The sequence below is a fragment of the Macaca fascicularis genome, chromosome 6 (assembly GCF_037993035.2).
Source record: "Macaca fascicularis isolate 582-1 chromosome 6, T2T-MFA8v1.1".
Lineage (NCBI taxonomy): Eukaryota > Metazoa > Chordata > Mammalia > Primates > Cercopithecidae > Macaca > Macaca fascicularis.
In genome coordinates this window covers 98,581,910-98,600,787 of record NC_088380.1, presented here as the reverse complement: position 1 = coordinate 98,600,787, position 18,878 = coordinate 98,581,910, and the positions used below count along the sequence as shown (strand labels likewise).

The window sequence follows — 18,878 nt, the reverse complement described above, 5'->3', positions numbered from 1 at the left end:
TCTTTGTTGGTTTGAAGTCTCTTTTGTCAGAAACTAGGATTGTAACACCTGCTTTTTTCTGTTTTCCATTTACTTGGCAAATTTCTCTCCATCCCTTTATTTTGACCCTATGTGTGTCATCGCATGTGAGATGGGTCTCTTGCAGACAGCATACAATTGGGTCTTGGTTCCTTATTCAGCTTGCCACTCTGTGTCTTTTAATTGTGGCATTTATCCCATTTACATTTAAGGTTGATATTGTTATGTGTGAATTTGATCCTGTCATCTTGATGCTAGCTGGTTATTTTGCACACTTCTTATGTGGTTGTTTCGTAGTGTCATTGGTCTGTGTATGTTAGTGTGTTTTTGTAATGTTTGGTAGTGTTTTTTCCTTTTTATATTTAGTGCTTACTTCAGGAGCTCTTGTAAGGCAGATATGGTGATAACAAATTTCCTCAGCATTTGCTTGTTTGAAAATGATCTTTTTTCTCCTTCACTTAGGAAACTTAGTTTGGCTGGATATAAAATTCTGGGTTGGAATTGCTTTTCTTTAAGAATGCTAAATATTGGCCCCCAATATCTTCTGGCTTGCAGGGTTTCTTCTAAGAGGTTCACTATTAGTTTCATGGGCTTCCCTTTGTAAGTGACTTTTCTCTCCTGCTGCCTATATTAGTCAGTTCTCACGCTGCTATAAGGACATACCTGAGGCCGGACGCAGTGGCTCACACCTGTAATCCCAGCACTTTGGGAAGCCAAGGCAGGTAGATCACGAGGTCAGGAGTTCAAGACCAGCCTGGCCAAGATGATGAAACCCCATCTCTACTAAAAATACAAAAGTTAGCCTGATGCAATGGCAGGCGCCTGTAATCCCAGCTACTTGGGAGGCTGAGGCAGGAGAATCACTTGAACCCGGGTGGCAGAGGTTGCAGCAAGCCGAGATCACGCCACTGCACTATAGCCTAGGTAACAGAGTGAGACTCTGTCTCAAAAAAAAAAAAGGCATACCTGAGACTGGGCAATTTATAAAGGAAAGGGGTTTAATTGACTCACAGTTCCTCGGGAAACTTGCACTCACGGCAGAAGGCAAAGCAAACACTTCCATCTTCACAGGGCAGCAGGAGAGAGAAGAATGAGAGCCAAGCGAAGAGGGAAGCCCCTTATAAAACCATCAGATCTCATGAGAACTCACTCACTATCATGAGAACAGCATGAGGGTAAGCACTCCCTTGATTCAATTACTTCCCAGAGGGTTCCTCTCACAACACATTGAGATTATGAGAACTACAATTCAAGATGAGATTTGGATGGGGAAACTACCAAACTATATCACTGCCCTTAACAATTTTTCTTCTATTTCCACCTTGAAGAACCTGATGATTATGTGTCTTGCAGATGATCTTCTCATGGAATATCTTTTTTTTTTTTTTTTTTTTTTGAGACGTAGTCTCACTCTGTTGCCCAGGCTGGAGTGCAGTGGCGCAATCTCAGCTCACTGCAAGCTCTGCCTCCCAGGTTCATGCCATTCTCCTGCCTCAGCCTCCCGAGTACCTGGGACTACAGGTGCCTGCTACCACACCCAGCTAATGTTTTTTATATTTTTAGTAGAGATGGGGTTTCACCATGTTAGCCAGGATAGTCTCAATCTCCTGACCTCGTGATCCACCTGCCTCGGCCTCCCAAGTGCTGGGATTATAGGCCTGAGCCACCGTGCCTGGCCTTCTCATGGAATATCTTACTGGAGTTCTCTGCATTTCCTGAATTTGAATATCGGCCTATCTAGCAAGGTTATAGAAGTTCTCGTGGATGATATCCTGAAATATGTTTTCCAAATTGGTTCCATTCTCCTCAGTTCTTTCAGGTACACCAATCAGTCATAGATTTGTTCTTTTTACATAACCCCGTATTTCTCAGAGATTTTGTTCATTCTTTTTTTATTCTTTTTCCTCTATTCTTGTCTACCTGTCCTTTTTCAGAAAGACAGTTTACAAGATCTGAGATTCTTTCCTCCTCTTGGAGTATTCTGCTATTAATACTTGTGATTGCATTATGAAATTCTTGTATTTTGTTTTTCAGCTCTCTCCAGTCAGTTATATTCTCTATCCTGGATGTTTTGTCAGCTCCTGCAATGTTTTATTGTGATTTTTAGCTTTCTTACATTGATTTAGGATGCGCTCCTTTAGCTCAATGGTTTGTTTTAATCCACATTCTGATGTCTACTTCTGTTATTCAGCTGTATCAGTCTCAGCCCCTTTCCAAAACCTTGCTGGAAAGGTGAGGTGGTCATTTGAAGGAGAGAATGCACTCTGGCTTTTTCGAGTTTTCGGCATTCTTGCACTGATTCTCATCTTTGTGGGCTTTATCTACCTTTAATCTTTAAGGTTGCTGACCTTTGGATGGGGTTTGGGGTTTCTTTTGTTGTTGTTTTCTTTTTTAACAGTCTGGCCACTTTTCCACAGGGCTGCTGCAGTTTGTTGGGCATCTGCTCCAGTCCCTAGTTGCCTCAGATTTTTCCAGTATCTGGAGGTATCACCAGTGAAGGCTGTAAAACAGTAAAGATGGCAACCTGCCCCTACCTCTGGGAGCTTTGTCCCAAGGGGTACAGACCTGTTACCGGCCCAAATGCACATGTAAGAGGTAATTGGAGACCCCAGTTGGGAGATGTCATCCAGCCAGGAGGAACAGGATCATGGGGATCTGCTTGAAGAAGCAGCCTAGCTCCACTTTAGTAGAGCAGCCATGCTGTGCTCGGGTACTCTTTCTGCCCCCGCATCAGGTTGGGCTTTCCAAAGCCTAGAGGCTGGAATAGCTAAGTTGCTGGAACACCTAAGTTGCTGAAACAGCAAAGATGGTGGCCCACCCCTCCTTCTGGGAACTCTTTCCCAGGAAGTTTTCAAACCTCTGTGGGCTAGAGAATGTCAGTGGGAGTGATTGGAGGCCCCCAGTTGGGAAGTCCCACCCAGTGAGGAGGAACAGGTTGGGGACCCACTTAAGGAAGCAATCTGGTCACGCTTTTGTAAAGTAGCTATGCTGTGCTGTGGTACTACTTCCACTCCCAGGTGGTTTGGACTCTCCTAAGCCCACAGACTGGAATGGCTGAGTTGTCCAAATAACCTCAAGTATTGCTTTATAGAAATGTAAGCAGACAGGCCAGGCATGGTGGCTCACGCCTGTAATCCCAGCACTTTGGGAGACTGAGGCGGGTGGATCACGAGGTCAGGAGTTCGAGACCAGCCTGGTCAACATGGTGAAACCCTGTCTCTACTAAAAATACAAAAAGTTAGCCAGGCATGGTGGTGTGTGCCTGTAGTCCCAGCCACTTGGGAGGCTGAGGCAGAAGAATCGCTTGAACCCAGGAGGCGGAGGTTGCAGTGAGCCAAGATCGAGCCATTGCACTCCAGCCTGGGCAACAGAGCTAGACTTCGTCTCAAAAAAAAAAAAAAAAAGAAAAGAAATGTAAGAAGACTAACACAGAGAGGTAAGCGAATCAGTGATAGCAGACAGCACAGAGTGACCAGTGCTGTAACAGAGGCATAATCAAGTTATAATGGTAATACTAAATATATATTGGAAAGAGAAAGAGACGTAATCCTTCTCTTTATGTGTTTTCAGTTTAGTGAAAGAGAGGACAAAAATGATTATAAAATACATTAAGGTATTAAGGAAATATAAGAAATATATATATAGGAAATGTATAAGGAAATATAAAGAATATAATATATAAGGAAATATAAATATAATAAGGAAATACAAGGAATATATATAAAGAACTATATAAGGAAATATAAGGAATATAATATGCTATTAAGGAAATATCCCCACTGATGGGGTAGGGAGGAAACATTTATAATTCCATCAGCTGTGTATGAGAGTTTCAATTTCTCCACATTCTCCCATCACTTGTTATTTTTGTCTTTTGATTATAGACATTCCAGTGAGCTGTGAAGTGGCAATACTTCCCCACATTAATATACAGATTTAATGCAATTCCTATTAAAAAAACCCAGCTGATATCTCATGTGGTCTCGATTTGCATTTCTCTAATGATGTTAAACATTATTTCATGTACTTATTGGCCATTTGTATGTCTTCTTTGGAGAAACATGTATTCAATTCTTGGCCGTTTTAAAATTGAGTTATTTATCTTTGTATTGTTGAGTTGTACTAGTTCCCCCCTTTTTTGGTGGCGGGGGGAGACAATACATGACAGTATTGATCTTAATTTAGAGTTTCATGGTAAACTTGCTAAAACCTAAATCGGATTACATTCCTCTGAGCTCCAAAACCTCTGTGGCATTCCATTGCCTCCTGCAGTCTTACTGGGGTGGAGAATGCTGTGAAGATTTTGTACTAGTTCTTTATGTATTCTGGTATACATGATTTGCATATATTTTCTCCCATTCCATAGGTTGTCTTTTCACTTTATGGATAATCTTTGAAAAACAGCAGTTTTGAATTTTAATGCAGTCCAATTTTTGTTGATTCTGCTTTTGGTATTACATTAAGAAACCATTGCCTACTCCAGTGTCAAGATTTCCACCTATGATTTGTTCTAAGAATTTTTTTATTTTAGTTGTTACAGTTAAGTTTTCAATCAATTTTGAGTTAACTTTTTTTTATATCTTGTGAGGAAAGAGTCCAAGTATAATTCTTGTATGTTGATATTTAGTGTCTCGGCAACGTTTTTTAGAAGACTAATATTTTCCCTGTTAACTTTTCATGGAACCCTCATCAAAAATCAGTTGAAATACAAGAAACTCCACAGCAAAAAAAGAAAAAAAAAATCAGATTTTAAAATAGGCACAGGATCTGAATAGGCATTTCTCAAAAGAAGTCATACAAATGCCCAATAAATATATGAAAACATGCTCAACACCACTAGTCATCAGGGAAATGCAAATCAAAATCACAATGAGGTATCCTCTAATTCCAGTTAGAATGGCTATTACTAAAAAGACAAAAAATACCAAATGCTATCAAGGATGCACAGAAAAGGGAACTCTTACATACTGTTGGTGGGAATATAAATTAGTATAATCATGATATAAAACAGTATTCAGCTTTCTAAAAAGTAAAACTGAAAATAGAACTACCATATGATCCAGCTGTCCCACTACTGAGTATTCATCTAAAGGAAAGGAAATCAGTATATTGATGAAATATCTTTACCCCCATGTTTATTGCAGCACTATTCACAATAGCCAAGATATAATATAAACCTAAACGTCTGTCAGCAAATAAAGAAATGGTATACATGGTATACAGTCATGTACTGCATAACGACATTTTGGTCAACTAAAGACAACAAATATGATAGTGGTCCCATATGATTATAATGGATCTGAAAAATTCCTTTTGCCCAGTAATGCTATAGCTGTCATATGTAGTGTAATTCATTACTCATGTTTGTGATGATGCTAGTATACACAAACCTACCAGTTTTATAAAAATATAACATAATTATGTACAATGCATACAATGCCTAATAGTTGATAATGATAATAAATGACCGTGTTACTGGTTTATGTATTTACATATATTTCATTATTATTTTAGCATATTCTTCTACTTTTTAAAAAAGCTGTTAACTATAAAACAGTTAACAGCTTCACTGTAAAACAGCTTCAAGCAAGTCCTTCAGGTAATATTCCAGAAAAAAGCATTGTTATAGGATATTCCAGAGAAAAGCATCGTTATACTGCTCTATGCTTGTAGTTGCCCATGAAAACCTTCCAGGGAGACAAAATATGGAGGTGGAAGTCCGTGATATTGATCATCCTGACCCTGTGTGGGCCTAGGCTAATGTGTGTGTTTGTTTCTTATTTTTAAACTAAAATAGTTTAAAACATTAAAAAAAAGTCTTAAAATATTTTTAAAAACTTATAGAATAAGGATATAAAGGTAAATATTGTATACAATGTGTTTTATTCTAAGTGTTATTACACAAAAGTAAAACAATAAGTTTATAGAGTAAAAAAGTTATAGTAAGCTAAGATTAATTTATTATTGACAAAAGAAAAATACTTTTTACAAATATAGTGTAGCCTAAGTGTACGGTGCTTAATAAAGTCTACAGTAGTGTTCAGTAATGTCCTAGGTCTTCACATTCACTCAGCATTCACTGACTCACCCAAAGCAGCTTCCAGTCCTGTAAGCTCCGTGAATGATAAGTGCCATATACTGGTGTACCGTATTTTTCTGTTTTTTATACTATATTTTTACCATACCTTTTCTGTGTTTAGATACACAGATATTTACCATGTGTTACAATTGCCTGCAATATTTAGTACAGTCACATGCTGTACCAGTTTGTAGCCCAGGAGCTATAAGCAATAGCATATAGCCTAGGTATATAGTAAGCTCTACCATCGAGGTTTGTGTAAGTACACTGTAATGTTCACGCAATGAAAAAATTGCCTAATGATGCACTTCTCAGAATGTATCACCATCTTTAAGTGACACATGACTGTATACAGAATGGGATGGGTTTGTCTTGGATATCGGGGTAATACTGTCATTGTAGAATGTGTTGGAAAGGTTTCTTTCCTTTGTTTCCTGAAAGAGCTATTAATTACTTTCAAACACTTTTATGCATCATATGAAATGTGTAATATTCTGTTTTTTCTTTCGTTCAGTAAAATATATTTTCTAATATTGCTGTCACTTTTTTTGGTGCATTGGTTATTTAGGAGTATGTTCTTTAACTTCCAAATATTGAGGGTATTCCCAGATTTCTTTCTGCTATTGATTTCTAATTTAATTCAGTTGTGCTCATAAAACATATGTCTTATTATTTTATTCCTTTAAAATTTATTGAGATTTGTTTATGACCTAGGTCCGTGGTCTATTTTGGATAATGTTCTTGATGTTTGCCAAAAAATGTGTATTCTCAGCCTACATCATACTGAATGGCCAAGAGCTGGGAGCATTCCCCTTAAAAACTGGCACAAGAAAAGAATGCCCTCTCTCACCACTCCTGTTCAACATAGTATTGGAAGTCCTGGTCAGAGCAATAAGGCAAGTGAAAGAAAGAAACAGCATCCAAATAGGAAGAGAGGAAGTCTTACTATCCCTGTTTGCAGATGACATGATTTTATATGTAGAAAACCACATAGTCTCAGCCTAAATGCTCCTTTGGATGACAAAAAAAATTTCAGCAAAGTTTCAGGATACAAAATCAACATATAAAAATTACTAGCATTCCTATACACCAACAACAACCAAGCATGGTGCCAAATCAGGAACAAAATCCCGTTCACAATTGCCACAAAAAGAATAAAATACCTAGGAATACAACTAACCGGGAAGGTGAAAGATCTCTACAATGACAATTACAAAACACTGATGAAAGAAATCAGAGATAACACAAACAAATGGAAAAACATTCCATGCTCATGGATTGATCAATATCATTAAAATGGCCATACTGCCCAAAACAATTTACAGATTTAATGCTGTTCCTATCAAACTACCAATGACATTCTTCAGAGACTAGAGAAAAACTATTTTAAAATTCCTATGGAACAAAAGAAGCCCAAATAGCCAAGGCAATCCTTAGCAGAAATAACAAAGCCAGAGGCATCAAGTTAGTTCATTTTAAACAACTACGGGGCTACAGTAACCAAAACATCATGTTACAGTATAAAAACACACATAGACCAATGGGAAAGGATAGAGAGCCCAGAAATAAGGTCACACACCTACAACCATCTGATCTTTGTCAAAGTTGACAAAAATAAGCAATGGGGAAATGACCCCTATTCAATAAATGGTGCTGCGATAACTGGCTAGCCACATGCAGAAGTTTGAAGATGGACCCCTTACTTAGATGATGTACAAAAATCGACTAAAATGGATTAAAGACTTAAATGTAAAACCCAAAACTATAAAATCCCTGGGAGACAACCTAGAAAATACAGTTCTGGTCATAGGAACTGGCAAAGATTTTGTGACAACCAAAAGCAATTGCAAAAGAAAAGCAAAAATTGACAAATAGTACCTAATTAAACTTAAGAGCTTCTGCACAGCAAAAGAAACCATCAACAGAGTAAAAAGACAATCTACAGAGTGGGAAAAAATATTTGCAAACTATACATCTGACAATAAAGTCCAGGCTGAGGTGGGCTCAGATGGAGATGAGGAACTTGTTGGGAACTAGAGCAAAGATAACTCTTGTTAAACTTTAGCAAAGAGATTGGTGGCATTTTGCCCCTACCCTGGAGATTTGTTGAACTTTGAACTTGAGAGAGATGATTTAGAGCATCTAGTAGAAGAAATTTCTAGGCAGCAAAGCATTCAGGATGTGACCTGGATGCCCTTAAAAGCATTCAGTTTTATATAGTCACAAAAAGATGGTTTGGAATTGGAGCTTATTTTTTAAAAGGGAAGCAGAGTATGACAGTTTGTAGCCTGATGATGCGATAGAAAAAAAAACCCATTTTCTAAGGAGAAATTCAAGCAGCTGCAGAAATTTGCATAAGTAACAAGGAGCTAAATGTTAATCAACAAGACAATGGGGAAAATGTCTCCAGGGCATGTGAAAGGTCTTCACAGCAGCCCCTCCCATCACAATCAGGGAAGCCTAGGAGAAAAAAATGGTTTCGTGTGCTTGGCCCAGGGCTTTGCTGCTGTGTGCAGTCTAGGGACTTGGTGCCCTGTGTGCTTGCTGTGGCTAAAAGGGGGCAACATACAGCTCAGGCCATTGCTTCAGAGGGTGCAAGCCCCAAGCCTTGACAGCTGACACATGGTTTTGGGCCTGTGGGTGCACAAAAGTAAAGAACTGAGCTTTGAGAACCTCTGCCTAGAATTCAGAGGATATATGGAAATGCATGGATGTCCAAGCAGAAGTGTGCTGCAGGGGCGGAACCCTCATGGAAAACCTCTGCCGAGGCAGTGCAGAAGGGAAATGTGGAGTGGGAGCCCCCACACAGAGTCCCCACTAGGGGACTCCCTAGTGGAACTGTGAGAAGACAGCCACCATTCTCCAGACCCCAGAATGGTAGATCCACCAACAGCTTGCACCTTGCATCTGAAAAAGCCACAGACACTCAATGCCAGCCTCTGAAAGCAGCCAGGAGGGGGACTATACCCTGAAAAGCCACAGAGATGGAGCTGCCCAAGGTTGTGGGAGCCCACCTCTTACATCAGCATGCCCTGAATGTGAGATATGGAGCCAAAGAAGATTATTTTGGAGCTTTTTTTTGGTACCTATTATTTTTTATTTGAGTCAGGCCACTTAATTAAAATAAGTCCAAATGTGACACATGATAACACTCATTTTAAATAAAAACTACAATCATGATTTGACTTCTCCAAATGCATGTTCTCTCAGGTAGTCCCTCCAAGCATCCTTTGTTGACAGTGCCATAGAGTTCCATTCAAACTGAGAAATCTGAATCACATGATAGCCCAAAATTTCCAAATGTTGTCTTTTCATAGCAGATTTTCCTTTTATGTGAGGGATGTTTCTACAAAATGCTTTTGAATCCAAAAATTCCAAAGCAATCCTTTCAGCTCCTGGTGGCAGCCTTGATTCAACTATTTCAGTATTTGATTCCCAAGCCATTTCTGGTATTGTCCCAATGTTATATTATGGCTTCCATAAGGAAGATATTTTTTTCTTTTATCCAAGATACACTCAAAATCTACTGTGTGGTAATAAGGCATAAGAACCGAGACTTCTCCACAATTGATTCCTCCTAGTACCTCTGCTAACATTTTATAAATCTGCTGTTATGCTACATTCATGCCACCAATACCTTTATTATGTTGCTGACAGAAGCAGTCATGAGACCATGGAATCTAAAACTCAGGGCATTCCAAGCAGACTGATCTATTTAACTCCATAAGACGAAACTGGACTCTTGCATTTATAGATGAAGATAAAATTTCAAGTTGAGAATCCAGTCTAGCTAAGAATCTGATGTTAAAATTACCTTTATCAGATCTTCAGGAAAATATTCAAGTGTGGCCAAAGAGAAACCAAGAAACACTAACATAAGAGGATTCAATATACCTAAGTAAGAATTAAGATGTTGCATGCAAGTTCCAAAAAATTCATCCCTTTAAGATGGATCATAGTTAAAAATGCTGAATGGAAGAGTAATATTAAGGATTCTAAAAGGATGGATTTATTTAGGTCACACTGTGGTAAAACTGCTTCAATTTGGGATATTTCCACTTTGTCCCAGTGAGAAAAAGGGAGCAGGGAAATAGCAGAGACCAGAATGGACATCTCAGTTGGTATGAAACTAATTTTCAAATAATTAAGCAGTAATTCTCCAAGTTTCACAAAAAAACTCCTTACTTTGGAAATGCAGAAAAGTCAATGCTTGAGTTATCTTCAACAACTCTAGTGGTTTATAGTTATCCAAATGTTTGTGCTGAACTGAAGCAACTCTTTTAATCAGACATGAATTTCTGCTTTCCATATCTTCCATTGCTCCCAACACTACCAGGGCTTGCTCGCTGGTTGGCTCCTCTGATATCAATAACATAGTTGATTTAAGTTGTTTCTTTTCTTCAGAAGTTCCTGCAATGGGTCCCGATGCTACAAACAATTTTACAAAGCTTTCTAATAGTGGTTGATAATGGTATCTAACGTTTTGAAGAAACTGTGCCATTCTTTTTGCAACGTTGACCTCAGAAGAATCTGTGGTGTTAAAAACAAGTTCTGTTTTGTTCACCAATTGTTCTTGAAAATGTTGTGATATGAAAGAAGACATGTTGACCATCAAGACAGACAAGGAACTTAAGTCCTGTGTGGTTTCCAAGTTCCTATGAACAATATCAGTTATTTTTCCTATTAATGGACTAAAATACAAACACCGATCTGCTAAGCAAGAGGAAAATTCTGACAGCAGTTTAATATCAAACCATTCTAGCCTTCTCCATGATTCTGTAACTAGTGCTTCAATTAGCGGATCATGGGCTTCACCAGCAAATTGTTGTGTGATGTATAACACATTCACCAGTGTATTGTCATTCATTAATTTGAATTTATTTGTAGCTAAATTATGAAGAGTAAGAAATTGAGGACATAACATTTTTTAATGGCTGATATTCTGCTTTTGAAGCTTCCAAAGTATATTAAATGCACATCCCGCTTGTTTTTCTGAAAGTATGACTTTTCTGAAAGTATTATTTGATTCAATAAAATCAAATATTTGCTTCTTATCTATACACTTATTCAGCTGAATCATGAGTGGTTCACAACTGATGGGTGGAAATTGAAACATTGTCCAGGTTACAAATAGCTCTTTGATGAAGCATATTTGTAACCAATGAGTCTAGGAAAACAGACGCTTTTTCATTTACATCACAAGTTTTGTTAGGTAAACAAAATCATCTGCAACTAGTTGTCAGGTGCAATAAGCAGGGATGCAAAGAACTGTTTTTCCTCCCTGTATTTTGCTTCCATTACGATGACTGTAAACCCATTCCAATGTACAGCTTCAGCAAGATTTTCCCTCATCACGCTGCAACTTTTCTGGAGGATCCTGGGGTTATGAGAGCTCAGAAGTCAGAGTTATTCCTGGTCCCAATATGGAAGGCAGCAGTCTTGGTTGTTTCACCCAACCCTCATATCCCAGGATTTATAGCCTTTCCTCGAGAGACATCACCTTTCCCATGATAGAGCTTGCCCCCAGACGAGGAAAAAATGCCCAATGAGAGCAGCATGCACTGCGGAAATCACCTATTTTGTAGCTTTAAGATCTGCCTGCCCTGCCGGATTTTGGACTTGCGTGGGGCCTGTAACCCCATTGTTACATGGCCAATTTCTCCCATTTGGAATGGGTGTATTTACCCAATGCCTGTACCCCTACTGTATCTAGGAAGTAACTAACTTGCTTTTGATTTTATAGACTCATAGGTGGAAGGGATTTGTCTTATCTCAGATGAAACTTTGGACTGTATATTTTTGAGTTAATGCTGAAATGAGTTAAGATTTTGGGGGACTGTTGAGAGGCCTGATTGGTTTTGAAATGTGAAGACATGAGATTTGGCAGGGGCCGGGGCAGAATGGTATGTCTTGGCTGTGTCCCCACCCAAATCTCATCTTGAATTATAGCTGCCATAATTCCCACGTGTCATGGGAGGGACCCAGTGGGAGGTAATGGAATCAAGGAGGTGGGGTGGGTCTTTTCCATGCTGTTCTCATGATACTAAATAAGTCTCATGAGATCTGATGGTTTTATAAATGGGAGTTTCATTGCACAAGCTCTCTTGCCTACCACCATGTAATACATGCCTTTGTTCCTTTATCTTCCGCCATGGTTGTGAGGCCTCCCCAGCCATGTGGAACTGTGAGTCCATTAAACCTATTTTTCTTTATAAATTACCCAGTCTCAGGTATTTCTTCATAGCAGTGTGAAAATGCACTAATACAGTCTCTACTGTGAAAAACCATTTTTTCTTCTAATGTCAAGTAGTCCACTATGCATTCATATTAGAAAAAAGAAAATATAAAACTACATAGAATGTATTTGGATAACACTGATTTTACTGCTATACTTTGCTTTAGAATGAATAGATTGGGAATGATCAGTATGCTAAAGGCCAGAATGAGGCAGGCTTTTTTGGGGAGTACCCATGCCCATGCTTACTTTCAGAGTTTTGTAGACATTTAATTCATGTCTTGAAGCACATCACTTCTTTCATTTATTTCCCTTTACCCACAGTTGGATCTTTAATTAAAGACAAAGAAAATACAAAGTGGTGGCTTACACTAAAAGATAAGGAAGGGAGATTCATTGTTTCTAGAGCAAACCTTCAATTGATTGTGTTTTTTAGTCTCACTTTTTACTCCACACTCTGCCATGGATATCAGGTCATTCTTTTAATTACAGCCCTCTTTGCACATATTTTAGAGTTTGGCTTTTTCTATTATATTTCTTCTGTGAATTCTCTTTCATCTGTTTGGGTTAAATTTGTGGTGATGACTCTCTCTCTTCATTTTTGTGGGTTTATATTTCTCCTCTCCATAATATAACTTCATTACCTTTTTAAGGGATATCTGGAGGGACAGAAGGAAAATGTATGCTGCTTGAGCTTCCTAACCAGAAATTTTGTTCACATAATTTTAAATAGTTTTAATGTAATGTGTACTTGCTTTTTAGTCCTGTTTTTGTCTTCTTTTAAACATTTTCTACATTATTGTCCTTTTTCATAATTGCTATTTGCAGTAGATTATGGAAATGTTTTTTAAAGAAACTGTTTTTATTATTATGGTTATTATTATTTTAGTTACTACTTTTTTCTCTTTATGCATTCCTTTATCCCACCATCACACACATTTGCCTTTCCTTAGATAACCAATGTTACCAACATTGACAATGTGTGGAATTGTAAGTCTAATTGCTTCCTTTGTCAAATAATTGACTGAAAGCCATGAAGAAGCACAGTTTGCTCTAAAGCAGGCTGACATTGTCATCAAGAAAGCAATTTCAGTTATGTATTGATTTTACAAGAAACCTTGTGATTTCAGCTATGGGGTATAGTTGATTTGCAGTATCTCAGTAATGGCTTCCTCACATTGGCATCCTCACCTTAGTTCTTAGATTGAACGGAACCATTTTCCTCATTATAATGCCACTGTTTCCTTTTGTTTTTCAATTACCTCTCAGTGTGGCAGTTGTCCATGAGTGTTTATGTCTGTTTCTAATTAAATATCAACTAGAATTTGACTTGGGATAATGGATGTTAGTAATATTTAAGGATTTGTATACCAGACACCAGAGAAAGGCAATATGAGGACAATTAATAAATGCTATAAGAAACCATTGGAGGCTGGGTGATATGTCTCACGCCTGTAATCCCAGCACTTTGGAAGGCTGAGACGGGCAGATCACTTGAGGTCGGGAGTTTGAGACCAGCCTGGCCAACATTGCAAAACCCGTCTCTATTAAAAATACAAAAATTAGCCAGGTGTGGTGGTGCATGCCTGTAGTCCCAGTTACTCTATTGGGGAGGCTGAAGCAGGAGAATTGCTTGAACCAGGAGGCAGAGGTTGCAGTGAGCCAAGATCACACCACTCCACTCCAACCTGGGCGACAGAGTGAGACTGTCTCAAAAACACCAAAAAAGACACCATTGGAGTCCACCTCATATCCATTTCCTAGACAATCTAACCTAACCGAGAGATCATGTTGGCTGATCATAGATAACAAAATAGCCATATATTTCTATTATTTCATCCATTTGCTCTTTGACCTTTTTTGCTTTTCTTTTTTATAGTGAGACAAGATAAGTATAGATTTTGGAAATAAAGAAATAAAGCTCATTATTTGTGCATGATGTAAAACTACAGGAAAAAATAAGAGTTATCAAATTTCCTGGATGAACACATCAACCTACCAAAATTACACACATAATACATATATACAAAAAAGGGAAAAGTTTTTGCAAAGAGATATAATCAAAATATGGAGTGCCAGGAAATAAATATAACAAGAGATGTACAAAACTCCCATGGGGAAAATAATAGAGCATTATTTTGTAATATTAAGACCTCAGTAAGTGAAATTATATACAATACACGTGACTTAGAAAAACTCAATGCTATACACTTGCCCAACTTTGATAAAGATTCAAAGCATTCTCTATCAAATTCCTAACTGTCCGTGTTTTGGTGAGGAGGGTCAAACACTTGAAAAAAGATTCTAAATTTTTTTGTTTGTTTGTTTGTTTTTTTGAGATGGAGTCTCGCTCTGTCGCCCAGGCTGCAGTGCAGTGGCTGGATCTCAGCTCACTGCAAGCTCCGCCTCCCGGGTTTATGCCATTCTTCTGCCTCAGCCTCCCGAGTAGCTGGGACTACAGGCGCCCGCCACATCGCCCGGCTAGTTTTTTGTATGTTTTAGTAGAGACAGGGTTTCACCATGTTAGCCAGGATGGTCTCCATCTCCTGACCTTGTGATCCGCCCGTCTCGGCCTCTCAAAGTGCTGGGATTACAGGCTTGAGCCACCGCGCCCGGCCAAAAGATTCTAAAATTATATGGAAAGGCAAAATATCAATAGCCAAGAATAACAATAGTAGACTCTGGTGCAGGAAAAGACAAATAGATTAGTGGAAGCTTATTAGTAAAAGGGTGGTCCATGGACCCACACCATTAGTGGCTTTACCTGGGACCTTGTTAGAAATGCAAAATTTCAGGCCCCAACCCCAAATCAACTTAATCAGAACCCATGTGTAACAAGATTTCCAGGATTCTGGTTTTTTGTTGTTGTTTGTTTTAGTTATACTTCAAGTTCTAGGGTACATGTGCACAATGTGCAGGTTTGTTACATAGGTATACATATGCCATGTTGGTTTGCTGCACACACCAACTTGTCCTTTACATTAGGTATTTCTCCTAACTCTATCCCTCTCCCAGCCCTCCACCCCCAAACAGGCCCCGGTGTGTGAAGTTCCCCTTCCTGTGTCCATGTGTTCTCATTGTTCAACTCCCGCTTTTGAGTGACAATATGCAGTGTTTGGTTTTCTGTCTTTTTGACAGTTTGCTGAGAATGATGGTTTCCAGCTTCATTCCCTACAATGAAGCTGGATGGTTTCCAGCTTTATTCCCTTCATTCATGTCCCTACAAAGGACATGAACTCATCCTTTTTATGGCTGTATATGTGCCACATTTTCTTTATCCAGTCTATTATTGATGGACATATGGATTGGTTCCAAGTCTTTGATATTGTGAATAAACATACGTGTGCGTGTGTCTCTATAGTACCATAATTTATAATCCTTTGGGTATATACCGAGTAATGAGTTTACTGGGTCAAATGATATTTCTAGTTCGAAATCCTTAAGGAATCACCACACTGTCTTCCACAATGGTTGAACTAATTCACACTCCCACCAACAGTGTAAAAGCATTCCTATTTCTCCACATCCTCTCCAGTATCTGCTGTTTCCTCACTTTTTAATGATCGCCATTCTAACTGGCGTGAAATGGTATCTTATTGTGGTTTTGATATGCATTTCTCTGATGACCAGTGACGATGAACATTTTTTCATATATCTGTGGCTGCATAAATGTCTTCTTTTGAGAAGTGTCTGTTCATATCCTTTGCCTACTTTTTGATGGGGATGTTTGTTTGTTTGTAAATTTGTTTAAGTTCTTTGTAGATTCTGAATATTAGCCCTTTGTCAGATGGATAGATTGCAAATAATTTCTCCCATTCTATAGGTTGCCTGTTCACTCTGATGATAGTTTCTTTTGCTGCACAGAAGCTCTTTAGTTTAATTAGATCCCATTTGTCAATTTCTGCTTTTGTTGCCATTGCTTTTGGTGTTTTAGTCAGGAAGTCTTTGCCCATGCCTATATCGGGAATGGTATTGCCTAGGTTTTCTTCTGCGGTTTTTATGATTTTAGGTCTTACATTTAAGTCTTTAATCCATCTTAAATGAATTTTTGTGTCAGGTGTAAAGAAGGGATCCAGTGTCAGTTTTCTGCATATGGCTAGCCAGTTTTCCCAGCACCATTTATTAAATAAGGGAATCCTTTCCCCATTGCTTGTTTTTGTGAGGTTTGTCAAAGATCAGATGGTTGTAGATGTGTGGTGTTACTTCTGAAGCCTCCGTTCTGTTCCATTGATCTATATATCTGTTTTGGTACCAGTAGCATGCTGTTTTGGTTACTGTAGCCTTGTAGTAGTCAGGTAGCATGATGCCTCCAGCTTTGTTCTTTTTTCTTAGGATTGTCTTGGCTATGCAGGCTCTTTTTTGATTCCATATGAACTTTAAAGTAGTTTTTTCCAATTCTGTGAAGAAAGTCATTGGTAGCTTGATGGGGATAGCATTGAATCTATAAATTACCTTAGGCAGTAAGGCCATTTTCACAAACGATTCTTCCTATCCATGAGCATGGAATATGCTTCCATTTGTTTGTGTCCTCTTTTATTTTGTTGAGCAGTGGTTTGTAGTTCTCCTTGAAGAAGTCCTTCACATCCCTTGTAACTTGGATTCCTGGGTATTTTATTATCTTTGTAGTAATTGTGAATGGAATTTCACTCATGATTTGGCTCTCTGTTTTTCTGTTCTTGCTGAATAGGAATACTTGTGATTTTTGCACGTTGATTTTATATCCTGAGACTTTGCTGAAGTTGCTTATCAGCTTAAGGAGATTTTGGGCTGAGACAGTGGGGTTTTCTATGTATATAGTCATGTCATCTGCAAACAGGGACAATTTGACTTCCTCTTTTCCTACTTGAATTCTCTTTATTTCTTTCTCTTACCTAGCTGCCCAGGCCAGAACTTCCAATACAATGTTGAATAGGAGTGGTAAGAGAGGGCATCCTTGTTTTGTGCTGGTTTTCAAAGGGAATGCTTCCAGTTTTTGCCATTCAGTATGATATTGGCTTTGGGTTTGTCATAAATAGCTCTTATTATTTTCAGATACATTCCATCAAATCCTAGTTTATTGAGAATTTTTAGCATGAAAGGCTGTTGAATTTTTTTGAAGGCCTTTTCTGCATCTATTGAGATAATCATGTGGTTTTTGTCATTGGTTCTGTTTATGTGATGGATTATATTTATTGATTTGCATATGTTGAACCAGCCTTGCATTCCGGGGATGAAGGTGACTTGATGATGATGGATAAGCTTTTTGATGTGCTGTTGGATTCAATTTGCCGGTTTTTTATTGAGGATTTTAGCACTGATGTTCATCAGGGATATTGGCCTAAAATTCTCTTTTATTGTTGTGTCTGCCAGGCTTTGGTATCAGGATGATGCTGGCTTCATAAAAAAGAATTAGGGAGGATTTCCTCTTTTTCTATTGATTGGAATAGTCTTCGAAGGAATGGTACCAGCTCCTCTTTGTACCTCTGATAGAATTCAGCTGTGAATCTGTCTGGTCCTGGAGTTTTTTTGGGGAGTAGCCTATTAATTATTGCCTCAATTTCAGAACCTGTTTGATATTGGTCTACTCAGAGATTCAGCTTCTTCCTGGTTTAGTCTTGAGAGGGTGTATGTGTCCAGGAATTTATCCATTTCTTCTGGATTTTCTAGTTCATATATGTAGAGGTGTTTATAGCATTCTCTGATGGTAGTTTATATTTCTGTGGTATTGGTGGTGATATCCCTTTTATCATTTTTTATTGCATCTATTTGATTCTTCTCTCTTTTCTTCTTTATTAGTCTGGCTAGTGGTCTATCTATTTTGTTGATCTTTCAAAAAACCAGCTCCCAGATTCGTTGATTTTTTGAAGGGTTTTTTGTGTCTCTATCTCCTTCAGTTCTGCTCTGATCTTAGTTATTTCTTGTCTTCTGCTAGCTTTCGAATTTATTTGTTCTTGCTTCTTTAGTTCTTTTAATTGTGATGTTAGGGTGTCGATTTTAGATCTTTCCTGCTTTATCTTGTGGGCATTTAGTGCTGTTTTTCCCACTACACACTGCTTTAAATGTGTCCCTGGGATTTGGGTACATTATGACTTTTTTCTCATTGGTTTCAAAGAACATCTTTATTTCTGCCTTCATTTCATTATTTACCCAGTAGTCATTCAGTAGCAAGTTGTTCAGTTTCCATGTAGTTTTGTGGTTTTCTTAATCCTGAGTTCTAATTTGATTACACTGTGGTATGAGAGATAGTTTGTTGTGATTTCTGTTCTTTTACATTTGCTGAAGTGTGTTTTACTGCCAATTATGTGATCAATTTTAGAGTAAATGTGATGTGGTACTGAGAAGAATGTATATTCTGTTGATTTGGGGTGGATATCTATTAGGCCTACTTGGTCCAGAGCTGAATTCAAGTCCTGAATATCCTTGTTAATTTTGTGTCTCATTGATCTGTCTGATATTGACAGCGGAGTGTTAAAGTCTGCCATTATTATATGGGAGTCTACGTCCTTTTGTAGGTCTCTAAGAACTTGTTTTATGAATCTGGGTGCTCCTGTATTGGGTGCATATAGG

At 38.3% G+C, this 18,878-nt stretch overlaps 1 protein-coding gene and 2 pseudogenes across 17 annotated transcripts in view; 1 reads left to right on the top strand and 2 right to left on the bottom strand.

Annotated features, from left to right (window-relative positions):
* The window catches only part of KIAA0825 (KIAA0825 ortholog), a 473,576-nt gene that overhangs the window by 15,131 nt on the left and 439,567 nt on the right, over positions 1-18,878 (top strand). For 3 of the 17 annotated variants that reach the window (XM_073993825.1, XM_073993831.1, XM_073993837.1), the window contains exon 2: positions 1,090-1,193. The exons of the other annotated variants lie outside the window; for them this stretch is intronic. The gene's annotated coding sequence lies outside the window, so the exon portion shown is untranslated. The remainder of the gene's footprint in view (positions 1-1,089; positions 1,194-18,878) is intronic. 17 annotated transcript variants of the gene reach the window in all.
* LOC102132304 (FAST kinase domain-containing protein 1, mitochondrial-like) lies at positions 9,272-10,070 on the bottom strand (annotated as a pseudogene).
* LOC135971517 (FAST kinase domain-containing protein 1, mitochondrial pseudogene) lies at positions 10,115-12,250 on the bottom strand (annotated as a pseudogene).